Source organism: Urocitellus parryii, chromosome 4, assembly GCF_045843805.1.
Source record: "Urocitellus parryii isolate mUroPar1 chromosome 4, mUroPar1.hap1, whole genome shotgun sequence".
NCBI classification, from domain to species: domain Eukaryota; kingdom Metazoa; phylum Chordata; class Mammalia; order Rodentia; family Sciuridae; genus Urocitellus; species Urocitellus parryii.
In genome coordinates this window covers 91,690,600-91,706,717 of record NC_135534.1, presented here as the reverse complement: position 1 = coordinate 91,706,717, position 16,118 = coordinate 91,690,600, and positions in this window count along the sequence as shown.

Below are 16,118 nucleotides of genomic sequence, written 5' to 3'. Positions count from 1 at the left end.
ACAATATGTAACCAAGTGTTCTGCTTTCCCAGCTTGGAGACCTTGCCCAGAAGAAATTGAGCTGCCAAAGGTTATGCTTGCTTTTAGGAAAAAATGACTGATCTATGCCCTATGAGACTCATAGAAAGGGAATATGAAAGGAAGTCTTGGGCTGAGAAATAAAAGGAATAATATTAAGACAGGTGTGGGGATACAAGACCACCACTCTATCTGCCATAATCTCCTATCCATGATGTGTACCTCCAGGTAGGTGAAGTAGACAACTTGTAAGATGGTCCCCAATGGTTCCCACTAAGGTTGTAACACTCTCATATTATCTCTCCTTAAGGGGGGTTGGATTTAATGATTCACATCTAATGAATAGGAGATGGCAAAGTATGGGATGTCACTTCTGAAATTAGGATAAAAAAAAAACACTTCAGGGTTCTCACTCGCTTTCACCACCTCTTGGATCAGTTGCTCTCAGAGAAGCCCAAATGCCATATTGTGAAACAATCCTGTGGAGGTCATACAAGTAAGCAAGAAAGTAGATCTTCAGGAACCCACCTGAGTTTGAAAGTGAATTCTCCCACCAGTTATGCCTTGAGATGACTGTACCCCCATCCAATGCCATGAGTTAGGCTTAGCCAGAATCACCCAGCTAAACTCCTCCTGAATTTATGATTCAAAGAAACTTGTAAGATTAGAAATGTTTGTTTTCAATCATTAAGTCATTTGGAGTGATTTGTTATGACAGAAATAGACTACTAGCAAGAGGATAAATAGCTCCTGTTATTCCATATCACTTAGAAGTACACGTATACTGGGTTAGGGATTTTAGAATCATAAGCAAAGGCAGAATTGAGAAGGTGGTGGTGGGAAGCCCACAAATCCCTCAATAGGTAACAAAAAGTCTTCTAATAAAATTCTCATACTTACTCAAGAAAAGTCCCTTAGGGGAAAATAGGTCTTAGCAAATTTATTTTACATAGTTATAAATATCCAAAAAGTAAAAAATTCTCCAAGCTAACTATGAAATGTTACATATAGTTCCTTTAAAGTCTGAAATGAGATACTGATCTTTATCATAATTTTTAGTCAATGTTATAATGGAGTTCCTAGGCAGCAAAATAAGAAAAACAGTTCAAATATATAAGCATCAGAAGAAACAAAATTGTCATTCCTAAATTACATAAATCAGTAGGATCTACAGAAAAAACTAAATGAGCATCACTATAGGAGAAAATCCTGTTCTTTGTTTACACAAGAACATCTTAGATATGATACCAAAAGCATGATCTTAAAGAGACAATTTTTGTTATTTATATGTCATAAAAATTAGAAGATTCTGTTCTTTGTACCTTGCTATTTATTATTTTAATGTCTTTCAAACAAAATATTTGCAAAGTGTGAAGGAAAAGGTGAATAATTTGGATATTATCAAAACTAAAAACACATTTTGCAAGAAAAATTATAATAATGACCAGTAAGTGGAATTCAAATAATTATTGGAAAAATACAAATTAAATAAAAATCAGTAGTATCTATTTGACTTAATAGTGTAAAGTTTGACAATTACAAACATTAATGAGGATGTGGAGTACTTCTAGAGAAATGAGAAATATACAAGTTTTTGCAAAAGCCTGTAAATTTACACATATGCTTCAACTGGAATTCCACTCTTATGTATTTATGTAATTAATGAAAATATCTATCCACACAAAGTTCCTAAGCATCCAAAGAGCTTTATTCTTACTAGCTGAAAACTAGAAACAACCTATATATCAATCTATAGGAAATAAGTTGTGGTATATTCATACAATGTAATACTGCTCTTCAAAATGTGATGGATTATTGATACATTCATCAACTTGGATGATTAATTCCATAAGAAATTCTAGAGTATAATCTTTTAAAAACATTTTTCATATTTTTATTGGTGCATTATAATTATACATAATGATGGAATTTGTTGTTGCTTATTTCTACATGCACACAATCTAACAATAAATTTGACTTACAAGCCCACCAATGATGGGTAATTGTTTCTTTTCCCCACATCTTCTCCAGCATTTATTATTATTTGTATTCTTGATGGCTGCCATTCTGACTGGAGTGAGGATGAACTCTCAGTGCAATTTTGATTTGCATTTCCCTGATTGTTAAAGATGTTGAACATTTTTTTCATATACATTTTGGCCATTTGTATTTCTTTTGGGAAGTGTCTGTTTAGTTAATTTTCACATTTATTAGTTGGATTATTTGGCGGGGGGGGGTGTTTGAATTCTTTATATATTCTGGATCCTAATCCTCTGTCAGAAGAGTAGCTAGCAAAGGTTTTCTCCTGTTCTGTACGTTTTCTCATCACATTCTTAATTGTTACCTTTGCTGTAGAGAAGATTTTTAATTCAATGCCATCCTATTTATTTTTGGTATTATTTTCTGAGCTTTAAGAGTCCAATTGAAAAGTTATGGCCTCGCCTATATGCTGGGAAATTGATTTTACATTTTCTTCTAGGAGTTGCATAGTTTCTGGTCTAAATCCCAGGTATTTAGTCCATTTTAAATTGACTTTTGTGTAAGTGAGAGTGATCTAGTCTCATTTTTATATATATGGATAATTAATTTTCCCAAAACTATTTCTTCAAAAGGCTGTCTTATCTCTAATGTTTTCATTTTGGTGCCTTTTTCAAGGTCAAATTATTATCTATGTGGGTTTTCCTCTATGGTTTCTATTCTGTTCCATTGGTTTCTGTTGTTTTTATGCCAGTAACAAGCAGTTTTTGTTACTATAGTTTTATTTAATTTGTTTTGCCTCCAGCATTGCTTTTTAAGCTTAGAATTACTCTGGATATTCTGGGTCTGTTGTTCTTCCATATGAATTTTAGGATTATTTTATCTAGTTCTTTGAAGAATGCCATTGGTATTTTGATGAAGTTCTCTTAGAATCTATATAAATAGGTTTTAGTAATATGGCTATTTTAGCAATATTAATTCTGCCTACCCAAGAACATGGGAGGTCTTTCCATCTTTTAGTGTCATCTTCAATTTCTTTCTTCAGTGTTCTATAGTTTTCATCACAGAGTTCCTTTTACCTTCTTGGTTATATTTATTCCAAGACTTTAAAAATGTTTTAATTAATGCATTTTAATGATGAATGGTAGTGGAATTCATTTTGACATATTCATAAATACATGGAATATTATTTGCTCCATTTCAATTTCCAGTACCTCCACTGTCCCTCTTCCCTCCCTCTGTTTCCCTTCATCTGTTCTATTGGTCTTTCTCTATTATTTTTTAAGTTAGTGCTTAATAGACATATAAAGATGAAATTCACTGGTATATTCAAATTAATACATAGCATAATTTGATCAATTTTATTCCAAAGTGCTCCCTTTTCCTGTCCCTCCTCCCTCCTCTTCTCTCTCCTTGCTCCTTTTCACTGATCTCTCTCTTGTTTTCATTAGCTACTTTTTTTTCTTATTTCACTCTAGCCTCCACATATGGAAGAAAATATTTGACCCTTGACTTTTAGTTTGGCTTATTTTTCTTAGTATGCTGATCTACAATTCCATTCATTTACCAGCAAATACCATAATTTCTTTTTTCCTAATGGCTGAATAAGGCTCTTTTTTGTGTATATTTACCATGTTTTTTAATCCAGTCATCTGTCGACAGACACCTGTGCTAGTTCCATAACTTGGCTATTGTGAATTGCACTGATCTACACTTTAGTATGCCTGTATCAATATAGTATGCTGATTTTTAGGATTTTTTAGGATGAATACCAAGGAGTAGGATAGCTGGGTTATATGATGGTTCCATACCTAGTCTTTTGAGGAGCTTCTATACTGCTTTCCAAATTGATTGTATGATATTTTGCAGTCCCACTACAAATGTATAAGTATACCATTCCACATCCTTGCCAGGATTTATTATTTGTATTCTTGAGTGCCATTCTAACTGTAGTGAGATGAATTGCCACTGTAGTTTTCGTTTGCATTTCCCTAATTGCTAGGGATGTTGAACATTTTTTATGAGTTTATTGACAATTTGTATTTTTTCTTTTGAGAAATATGTTTTGCCCATTTATTAACAAATCATTTATATTAAAACATTATAATTATACATAGTATTTAGATTCATTTTGACAAAATCTTATATGCAAGGAATTTTATTTCAATCCTCATCACCTTCATTTTCTCTTCTTCCTCCCGCTATTCTCCCTCCTGTACTCTACTAATTTTCCTTTCACTTCTTGCTTTTTTTCATTTTCAATTGGTCCCTTCTTCATATACTTAAAGGTCATATTCCTCTTGGTTCTTGAATATAACATAATTTTGTTTAATTTATTCCCCATTTCTTTCTCTTTTTCTTCATCTTTTCCCCTTGTTATCCTTTTTCCCACTGGTTTTACCTATATCTTTATTATATCCAATCCCCTCTCCAACTGCCTTCTCCCTCCACCCCCCGATTTTTTCTTTTTTTTGCTCTAGCTTCCACATATAAGAGAAAACATTTCTACATTTGATTTTCTGAGTCTGGCTTATTTCCATTTCCATTCATTTACTGACAAATGTTAGTATTTATTTTTCTTTATTGAATAAAACTCCATTCTGCAAATATACCACATTTTCTTGGTCCATTTTTCTATTCATAGGCCATCTGGTTTGGGTTGATTACATAATTTAGCTATCGTGACTTGGGCTTTTATAAACACTGAAGTGGCTGTATTGCTATAGTATACTGATCTTCTGGACGAATACCAAAGAGTGAGATACCTGGGTCATATGGTGGTTCCATTCCTTGTTTTTTGAGGAATCTCCACACTGCTTTCCATGTGGTTGTACTAATTTTCAGTTCCACCAACAAAGTATGAGTATACCATCTCCCAAATGAACTCACCAGTATTTCTTACTATTTATTGTTCTTTATCATTGACATTCTGACAGGAATAAGATAAGAACCTTAGTGTAGTTTTAACGTGCATTTTCCTGATTGCTAGCGATGTACAGTAGTTTTTCAAGTATTCATTGGACATTGTGTTTCTTCTTTTGAGAAATTCTGTTTACTACTTTTGCTTATTTAAATAAGTTTTTTTTTGGAGTGGGGAGTGGCTGGTAAATATTTTCTCCCATTACATAGGCTCTCACTTCACTCTAAATTGTTTCCTTTGTGCAGAAGATTTGTAATTTGATAGCATCATACTTATGATTCTTGGTTTTATTTGTTGAGCCTTAGAGATCTTGTTGAGGCAGTCAGTGCCTGTACCTATATGATAGAGTATTGATCCTATGCTTTCTTCTATCAGTTGCAAGACTTCTGATATGATTCCTAAGTCTTTGATCATTTTGATATGACTTTTACACACATAGGAGAGAAAAATTTCAACTCTTGATTTTCTGAGTCTGGCTTATTTCACATAGCATGATTTTCTCCATTTCTATGGAGAAATTAATATGATTTTATTCTTCTACACATGGGTTTCCATTTTTCTCAGCACCATTTATTTAGAAAGTTGTCTATTCTCTAACATTTTTTTGAACCTTTGTAAAATATCAGATGGCTATAAGCATGTGGGTTTGTGTCTTCCATTCTATTCAATCAATCTTTATGTCTATTTGATGTCAATATCATGCTGTTTTTTTAAAAAAGAGAGAGAATTTTTTTTAATATTTATTTTTTCAGTTTTCGGAGGACACAACATCTTTGTTTGTATGTGGTGCTGAGGATCGAACCCGGGCTGCAGGCATGCCAGGCGAGCGTGCTACCGCTTGAGCCACATCCCCAGCCCTATCATGCTGTTTTTGCTACTATAGCTCTGTAGTATAATTTGAGATCAGGAATTGTGATCACTTTTCTTGTTCACAATTGCTTTGACTACTCTGGGTCTCTTGTTATCCCAAATGAATTTTGGGACTATTTTTTTTCCTACTTCAGTGAAGAATGTCATTAGTATTTTGATGGGGATTACATTGAATCTATACTACTTTTGGTTGTATAGCCATTATTAATTCTGCATATCTAAGAGCATGGGAGGTCTTTCCATCTCCTCAGGTCTTCTTCAATTTCTTTCTTTGGTGTTCTATAGTTTTCACAGTAGAGATCTTTCACCTCCTTGGTTAGATTAATTCTCAGGTATTTTTCTTCTTATGGAGTGACTCAAAGCAGGGAATTGACTGCTTTCCACATTAAGGGAACTACACAAACCTAAATCAGGTTAATTTCTGCTTCTGGGTAGAGGTTGGGAAAGGGAAATATGGTTGGCAGTTTAAATGGTGATAGAAAAGCTCACTTTATGTTGTATGTTAGAGATAAGGATTCATTCTATTATCCTTTATGTTGTGTATACATACCCTTTTATGGTTTAGATATAGGTGTCCCACAAAAACTCATGGTAAGACAATACAAGAGCATTAAGAGGTGAAACTATTGAGTTATAAAAGCCTTAACCTAATCAGTGAATTAATCCACTGATAGGAACTAACTGGGTTGTAACTATAGTCAGGTAGGGTATGGCTTAAGGAGGTAGGTTCCTGAGCATGTGCCTTTGAGGTATTTATTTTATCCCTGGTGAACCAAACACACTCTCTGCTTTCTGATTATCATGTCCTTAGCTGCTTTACTCCACCACATTCTTTCACCATGGTGTTCTGTCTCACCTCCAGCCCAAAGCAATGGAATCACCATCTATAGACTGAGACCCTGAAACTGTGAGCCCCCAATAAACATTTCCTCTTCTATACTGTCCTTGTAGGGTCTTATGGTCACAGCAATCAAAAAGCTGGCTAAAATCCACACATTCTTTTTGAAATATGTCACAGTGTTCTTTATAAGAAATGTAAAAAATAATTTTTATTTTATTATTTTTTTATGCAGTGAAAACAAGAATGTCTGAAAGTTTTAATGCCCCCAGACTAGTGCCATGCACACAGGGAACACTTGGAGTTTGTAGTAAAGGAAGCATTACTTGACATTTCTGAGAACTAAGTCCACAATTCAAAGCATTTTCCCTTATATTCTCTTGCTGAGTTTTACATAGTTGACACTTCAATGAAAATATGTAATGTAACAAGTGTTTTGACTAGCACTGTCGATTCACTCTATCTTCTTGCCAAAAGCTCTGCTGTAGCAAATATTTGTCAAGATGAAGAATTGAGCAACATGTAGTCCTGAAATATCTCTGCTCATTTCTTTTAGTATACTCAGTTCCAAGATGATATATGCTATAGAATTCAGCTTTTCCTAGCTTTGTTGTTTCCTGGGGATTGGGGCTGAATGTTTTCTTCTTGCCACTTTATCAATTTATTAAGCAAGTCACAACCTGTTCTCAGTTTCCTCATCAATTACATGGAAATAATAATGAAGTGTGTGATGATAAATGTTATCTAATCATTAATCAACTTGGAGTAATGCCTAGCATGTAGCATGTGCAATGTAAGCTTTATTGTTATTGGTCATTTATAGTATATTGATCTTGAATACAATTTTGGAAATGGCATTGATTGGGAGCTGTAGTTAATCTTGTGAAAATAAACTAGACCATTAACACTGGATATATTATTATAAATAAACAAGGTAAAGAAAGCTTGAGAATATTATAATTAAATAATTATTACTTGAATTTTAATTTCTTCATAGTGAATTAATACTTTATATAAAACATAATTTATGAACTTTAAAATCTTAGCATTTAAATTTACATCTAGTCCCAAGATGATAAATATAACAATGCCATAGATTTATGTAGTTCATATAATGTTGTCCTGTGGCATTTCATTTGATCTTCACATCACACTTTGAGATGGAAATTACAATCATGTATTTTAGATAAAGAAAAAATTAAGAGGGATCAGATAACTGATCTTAAGGATAGTTCATAACTCTAGGAAGACTGGCCACCTGGTAGCCTAACTCCAACTCCAGTGATCTTGACACTATGCAATAGTTTATTCACCTCTTCTATCTTTATTGTAGATTTCAAATTTGCATATATTTCTGATTGTGGTTATATACCAAGATAGAAATGCCATGTTTGTTTTTGGCTGAAAATAATCTTACCAAATGCCCATTTCATACATTCATATATTATCACTACAGCATTTTTTTGTTGTTGGTTGTTTTTTTTTATTGTTGGTTGACTACAGCATTTTAAAAAATATAAAAATGAACCTAAAGCAAGGCAAAAGTTACATATCATCTTTCTATCCATAAATAACATTCAATATTTTAAGGGTTTTTCTAATTTGAGATGTTATGTGCATATATTTACACAAATTACATTGTATAAAATATTTTTTCAATAACATTACACTTTAAGCATTGTCTTTTAAAATTATATTAAGACCAAATATATTTTAGAGATGCTTTTCCAGAAATATAAGATAGCATAATAATCCAGAGACAGTGAACTGTGGTCAACCCTAAATGCCTTCCAGGGCTAAGGTGTTGTCATTGATCACTTCAGCTCAAGTCAGAAATAAATTTTTGTATCACCTTTTAAGTTGGATGATCCCTATTGTACAGAAATGTGCCCATCACATCAAGTAATGCAGTATTTATTTTGGGAACCTCCACCAAGCAACCAAGACTAGAATCATTTTGGAGAGATCTCTCAAATTGTCTGAGGAATAAGTGATCTGCTGGTGATATTTCCTCAAGCATCTGCAGCTCTCCCATGAACATATACAAGGTGCAAGTGTTTAGGGAATGGAGGGAGGCATGTTAATAATGCTTAGTTTCTACATAAGAAATGCAATGCCAAAGACACATATAGTGTTGCTGGAAGTTTTGTTTGCAATTGTTGCTTCTCCGTCCTAGTGGGACCTGATTCAGTCAGAGGTAACATATTGAAAGTACCTCCAGCTAAGGGTTCCAGTGCAATTTAAATGCTTATGACTAGTGCTTGGTTTTGAAGGAACTGTCTGTAGGCACTCAATCCTGTTTGTCCATCAATCCAGCTACCATTTATTCATCCTATCTATGATTGTTAACTCTCTCGTAGAGTTAACAGAAGTCCAGAATTAAATGGTCCAGGGGAGGCATCCGTATTCTTCAAAGTTCTGAGCTCCAGGGGTCCAAGATGGTAATGTCCCAGTTCTAGGCAGCAGAATAGAGGAAGAGATAAAGAAAGAAATGGCATATGGACCATGTCCTGTAAAGGGTAATTCTGGAAGCTGCTGTAGGATATTTGGGTCACATTTTCTTGGTCAGAAGTGAGCCATGTATCTGCACTTAGTGTAATGGAGATGTGGATTAGAGTTCTTATTATGAGTATGCATTAGTTAAGTTAAACATTGTACTAACTACAGTAAAACAGAAAGGCTTGTGCTTTATATCCAGGGCAGCAACTTTGAAATTACAAGCCGGTTAGCAGCCATAGCATAACTAAGAATGCTACTATTACTAGCAGAACCAGCCATGTTAAAAATTATTCCTAGCTTAGTAATGCCTTATTTCAAATGGAAATGAAGCTAACTTCTGAAACACAGAGGTGTCATAGATTTTAATAATCAAATATTGTATTAGGCAATAATGTGATTATATTTTTTCTATATGGATTATGCTAATATCTTTATTGCCTTTTGATCTTCCCATAAAACCTATATGTAACTTATTCTCTATCCTTGCTCTTCTAATCAGTAAATTTCCCCAGTACTTCTGGGGAAAGAAAAAGAGAAATTGAAGATTGTCTTTTCATTGTACCAAATATTAACTCTTTCTACCTTTTTGTCTCTGCTTTTACTTAATTAGGTTTTTATTGCCTTAATCTTCTCTGAAAAGTGGGGCAGAATAAATTTAGGCATAGCCTAATCAGAACTTATAACATTTTAGCATAATATTTGTTTGAAACTTATTTTTCCCTTTTCTTTCATAAAAAGAAAACTGATAATCATGTATACATGTATGGAAAACATCAGAGTGGGCAGAGACAGTTACTATTAATAAGCATCCTTTTCCCTCCACAGCTTGGGCTTATCTTTCCTGTCCTTTCACCAATAACATTTATTTTGCAGTGAGAAATTTGCAGTCTTAACATCTGAAGGACTTTAGATGTATTAAGGAGAGTAATTGGTGGAGCTTTTAGACCCCAGTAGGTATACTTCTACTTTTTATACCTTAGATTCCCTGATTGTCCAGCATGAAAATTTTCATGAAACTTTCTCTGATTTTTCTTCCAACTGGAATGTTAGAGCATCTCAAGTTCATAAAACAGAGTAAAGCATTTAGGAAAGCATATTGTAAAGGAAAAACCCAGCCAGATAACCCCTAAGATCCTTTTCAGTTCTAAAATGTTTTGATTCAAGGACTAACAACTGTTGTTTCTTCAAAGTGATCATTTGAAGGCACAGTCCAATGAGGTTACTCTGGTCAGATATTTTTGGAACTTCTCTTTCATATTTCCTTAACCTTGTGAGAGTCATTTCCAACTAATGTCAATGATGAGCTATATTTATTTTCTTTGAGGTTTAGTTTGATTGGGGGGAATGATTTAAAATATTTTAGAAACAAATTTGATGATTAAGTTGTCTGAAACTCTTTTTAGCCATTGATTCAACAAACACATAATGAACTCCAACATAATCTAGTGTCATAAATAAAAGCATGAAAAAGCACACATCCTGCTGTCAAGATTCATGAAGTATAAGAGGACCCAAAACAAGGTGGAGGTGATTTTCTTGAGTTCAATATACTTCACATTGCACATTGTAGTACTTTACTTCCTATTTTTTATGCATGTCCCCAAGTCCTAATACATTCTTGCTCTCTGTGTGCTTTGTCTTTGTCTTATTGACAGGACTCTGTTTTGCTCACAACTTCCTAAGATATGTTAGAAATGACAAATCATTCATACTTTATTTTGACACAATGGAAGTGAGAAAATAGAAGTAAAATTAAAGGAGTAGTATCAAGTGACTGGATGAATTTTGTCATTTTTCTTTTCTTGCATTAGTCTTCACATTGCTTTTGGTAATTAGATGAGAGAGTGTCTCAGAATAAAATATAAAAGCCCCAAAGACTTTCTGTTTAGGAACATTTAACAAAGTTAATCTTTAATTTCTGCTCTTGAAACTTTTTTTAATTAGAGCTTAATGATTTTACACAGGAGTTGGGTTCATCTCAACAAACTCATACAATGCATCGAAATTGATTTCAGTTCATGATTCTCACTTTTTCCCTCCTCCTTTTTCCTACTGTCCCCACCCCCACCTTCTCCATCCTCTCCTAGATTTCCTTTTGCTCATCTGTTAGTATATATTTGATTGGCTCTTTATGTAATATTATCCTGCCCTCCTCATTTTCTTTATTTTACTCCAGCTTCCTACATGAGAGAAAACATTGACCTTTGAGTTTGAGTTTGGCCAATTTCACCTAGCATGACATTCTCCATTTCCATCCATTCACCAGAAAATACCATAAATTTCATCCCTTTTAATGGCTGAGTAAAACACCTTTGTACGTATATACCATGATTTCTTTATCCATTCATCTATTGACAGGTACCTGAGTTGATTCCATAATTTAGCTACTGTAAATTTTGCTGCTGTAAACATTGATATGGCTCTGTCACTGTGGTATGCAGATTTTAGATCTTTAGGGAAAATATCCAGGAGTGGGACAGGTGCATCATATGGTGGTTCCATCCCTAGATTTTTGAGGACTCTCCAAACTGCTTTCCAGAGTGGTTGTACTAGTCTGCAGTTCCACCAACAATGTATATGTGTTCCTTTCTCCCTAAAACCTTACCAGCATTCGTTGTTTGTATTTTCGATTCTTGCTCTTCTGACTGGATGAGATGGATTCTTAGTGTAGTTTTAATTTGCATTTCCCTGATTAATAGAGATATTGAACCCTTTTCCATGTACTTATTGGCCTTTTGTGTTTCTTGTATTAAGAAGTTTCTGTTCAGTTCCTGTGTCCATTGATTTTGCTTTTTGTGGGAGGGGGTTGTGCTAAGTTTTTTGAGTTCTTTGAATTTTTGAATATTTTGGATATTAGTCCCCTATCAGGGGAGTAGCTGGCCAATATTTTCTCCCATTCTGTAGGCTCTCTCTTCACACTCTTAATTGTTTCCTTAGCTATACCAGAAGATTTTTAGTTTAATGGCATTCCACTTATTGATTGTTGGTTTTATTTCTTGTGTTTTGGGGGTCTTGTTAAGGGAGTCTGTGCCAGCACCTATATGATGGAATGTTGACCCTATGTTTTCATTGAGAAGTTGCCAGGTTTCTGGTCTAATTCCTCAGTCTTTGATCCATATCAATTTGAGTTTTGTGCAGGGTGAAAGATAGGGGCCAAATTTTGTTTTTCTACGTATGGCTATTCAGTTTTCCCAGGTTTTTGTTTGTTAACAAAGTTGTCTTTTCTCCAAGACATATTTTTGGCAACTTTGTCAAACATCAGCTGGCTAAAGGTGGTGGGTTTGTCTCTGAATCTCCTATTTCATTATTCTTCATATCTATTTTGGTGCCATTACTATAGCTCTGTAGAGTAATTTCAAATCAGGTACTGTGATGCCTCCTGCTCTTCTTTTCTTGTTTAGTATTGCTTTGGCTATTTGGGGTCTCTTATTCTTCCAAATGAATTTGAGAACTGTTTTTCTAATTCTGTGAAAATTTCATTAGTATATTGATGGGGATTATATTGAATCTGTGAATTGCTTTTGGTAGTATGGCCATTTTTGACTGTTAATTCTGCCTATCCAAGAACTTTCCAATTTCTAAGGTCTTCTTCAATTTCTTTCTTCATGTTCTATAATTTCCATTATAGAGCTTTATTTTTTTACCTCCTTATTTAGATTAATAACAAAGGTTGTTTGTTGTTGTTGTTGAGGGTACTGTGAATGAGGTGGTTTTCCTGCTTTCTTCCTCAATTGAATCACTATTGGAGTATAGGATATAAGAAAGCTATTATTATTATGGGTGTTGATCTTGTATCCTGCTAAATTCATTTATGAGCTCTAGAATTCTTCTGGTGGAGTCTTTGAATCTTGTAGATATAGGATCATATCATTGGCAAACATAGTTTGACTTCTTCTTTTCCTATTTGTATCCTTTTGATTTACTTTCCTTGCCCAGTTACTCTGGTTAATGTTTTGAGGACTGTATTAAATAGGAATGGTGAGAGTGGACAGCCTTAAATTTAGTGCTTTTAGTTTTCCACCATTTAGAATAATGTTGGGGGGCTGGGGATGTGGCTCAAGTGGTAGCGTGCTCGCCTGGCTCGCGTGCGGCCCGGGTTCGATCCTCGCTCGGCACCACATATAAAGATGTTGTGTCCGCCGAAAACTAATAAAATAAAATATTTAAAAAATTTCTTTCTCTCTCTCTCTCTCTCTCAAAAAAAAAAAAAAAAGAAGAATGTTGGCTTTGTGTTTGTCATAAATGGCATTTGTGATAATGAGGTAAAATTCCTTTGATCTCCAGTTTCTCCAGTATTTTTAACACAAACAGGTGTTGGATTTTATTAAAGGCCTTTTCTACATCTATTGAGATAATCATGTGATTTTTGTTCTTAATTCTGTTTAAGTGATAAATCACATTTATTGATTTGCATATGTTTAACTTTACATCTTGAAATAAAACCCACTTGATCATGGTATACAATCATATTGATGTGTTTTTGAATGTCGTTTGCTAATATTTAGGATTTTTGCATCTATGTTCATCAAGGACTTTGATTTATAGTTTTCTTGATGTCTTTGTATGGTTTTTGTATCATTTAAAAAAATTGGTAGTGTTTATTCTCTCAATTTCATGGAATAATTTGAGAAATTTCTTTTGTTATTCTGTAAAGGTCTGGTAGAATCCTCAGGTTCAGGGCTTTTATTTTTTTAGAAGGCTTTTAATTGCTTTTTCAATTTTAGTTCTTGATATTGGTCTGCTTAGGATTTCTATATCTTCCTGGTTTAATCTGGGCAAGTCATGTGTGTCTAAAAATTTATCCATGTCTTCTAGATTTTCCAGCTTATTGAAGTATAAATTTTTAAATCTGTTACTCCTCTGGATTTCAGAGGGATCTGTGGTGATATCTCTCTCTTTTTTTAATCTCTGTACTGATTTTGCTTCTTCTCACTCTTTTAGTTAGTTTGGCTGAGGGCTCGTCATTTTATCTTTTCAAAGAAACAACTCTTCATTACATTGATCCTGTGTATTGTTGTTCTTATTCTCAATTTAATTGCCTTCGGTTCTGATATTGTTTCTAAAGCCTTGAGGTAGAGCATAAGTTTATTTATTGAGGTTTCTCTAATTTTTAATGTTTAATGTTTTAATTTTTAGGTTGGGGCTATCTTTTTTGATGACCTGTCTATTGTTGATAAGGTTGTATTCAAATCTTCTAATATTATTGTGTTGCAGGCTCTGTGGAATTTAATGTCATGGAGTATTTTTTTTCCATGTAATTGAGTGCATTGACATTGGGGCATAAATTTTTACTATGTTATATCTTCAAGTTTGTCAGATATGAGAATAGCTACTCCTACTTGTTTTCTTGTACCATATGCCTGGAATACTTTTTACAATCCTTCAGCCTGTGGGTATCTTTGCCTATAAGATGGGTCTCTTATAAGTAGCATATATTGGATTTTGGGTTTTGATATTTTCTGCTAATCTGTGTCTTTTAATTGGGGAGTTGAGACCATTAACATTCAGCAGTAGTATGGGTATGCTTATGGTTCCCTGCCATTTTGTTTTATTTCTATGTTTTATTCTGTCTTGATTCTCATTATTATTCTTGTATTGAACTTCCTCCATTTGTGGGCTTTGATAATTGTTTTTTCACTCTTCTGCGTAAAGTTTTTCTTTGAGTATTCTTTGTAGTGCTGGTTTGGCAAACATGAATTCTTTTAGATTCTTCTCATCTTGGAATACCCCCCCCCCCTTTAATTTGAAGCTGTTTTGATGGGTATAGTAACCTTGGCCGACAGTTGTTTTTATTTTAGGGATTGTAATGTCAGGTCCTCCTGGATTTTAGGGTCTAGAGAAATCAAAAGTAAGCCTTATTGGTTTGCCTCTAAATGTGACCTGTTGTTTCTCTCTTGCAGCTTTATTTTGTATATTCTTGTTATTTTAGTCAGATTTTTTCACTGCTGTGACTAAAGGACTCAACCAGAACAATTCCTTGTCATCTATATTGGGCAAAATTATTGTGATATGTCTCAGTGAGCTTCTCCTTCGACCAGGTCTATTTGTGGTCCTGTAAACCTCTTGTATGTGGATGTCTATCTCATTTCTGATATGAAAGAAATTTTGTGTAACTATCTCATTGAAAATGTTCTTCCTTTCATTCCCCCTTGTCTAATCCAAAGGGAGGTAAGGTGGGAATAGGAAAGACAGTAGAAAGAATTGGACAGTACTTTCCAATGTTTTATATATGAATACACGACCAGTGTAAGACCATATTACATACAACCAAAAGAATAGGAAATTATACTCCATATATGTATGTCAAAATACATTCTACTGTCATGTACAACTAAAAAAGAACATATGAAGTTTAAAAAAAAATTTCAAAAATTAGTTTTCCTTTAGGTTGTATCTCCATGTTCTCTTTTATCACAATTACTCTTAGGTTTAGTCTTTTAAAATACATCACAGAGTTCTTGTATATTCTTGTTATTTTAGTCAGATTTTTCACTGCTGTGACTAAAGGACTCAACCAGATCAATTTTAGGGAAGAGTTTATTTGAGGGCTCATGATTTCAGAGTTCTCCATCGATAGAATGTCAGCTCCATTTCTCAGGGCTTGAGGTGAGGCAGGACATCATGGCAGAAGAGTGTGACATAGAAAAGAAGCTCTCAGGGCAACCAGAAAGCAGGAGGAGATCTCCACTTGCCAGAAATACATACCCCAAAGTCATGTTTCCAATTCCTGCCTCCTCCTGTCACATTCTACCACTTCATTTATCACTCAATCCCTATCAGAGGATTAACTCACTTATTGGGTTAAGATTCTCACAACCCAATCTTTTCTCTTCTGAACCTTCTTGCATTGTCTCACATGTGAGCTTTTGGGGGAATACCTCACTTCCAAACAATAACACTTGTTATGTTCTAGAATTTTTTTCCCTTTACTGCCTTCCATGTAATCAAGATAATATAGTCTGTCTTAATGCCTGAAGTTCTGACCTCAAGGGCTGA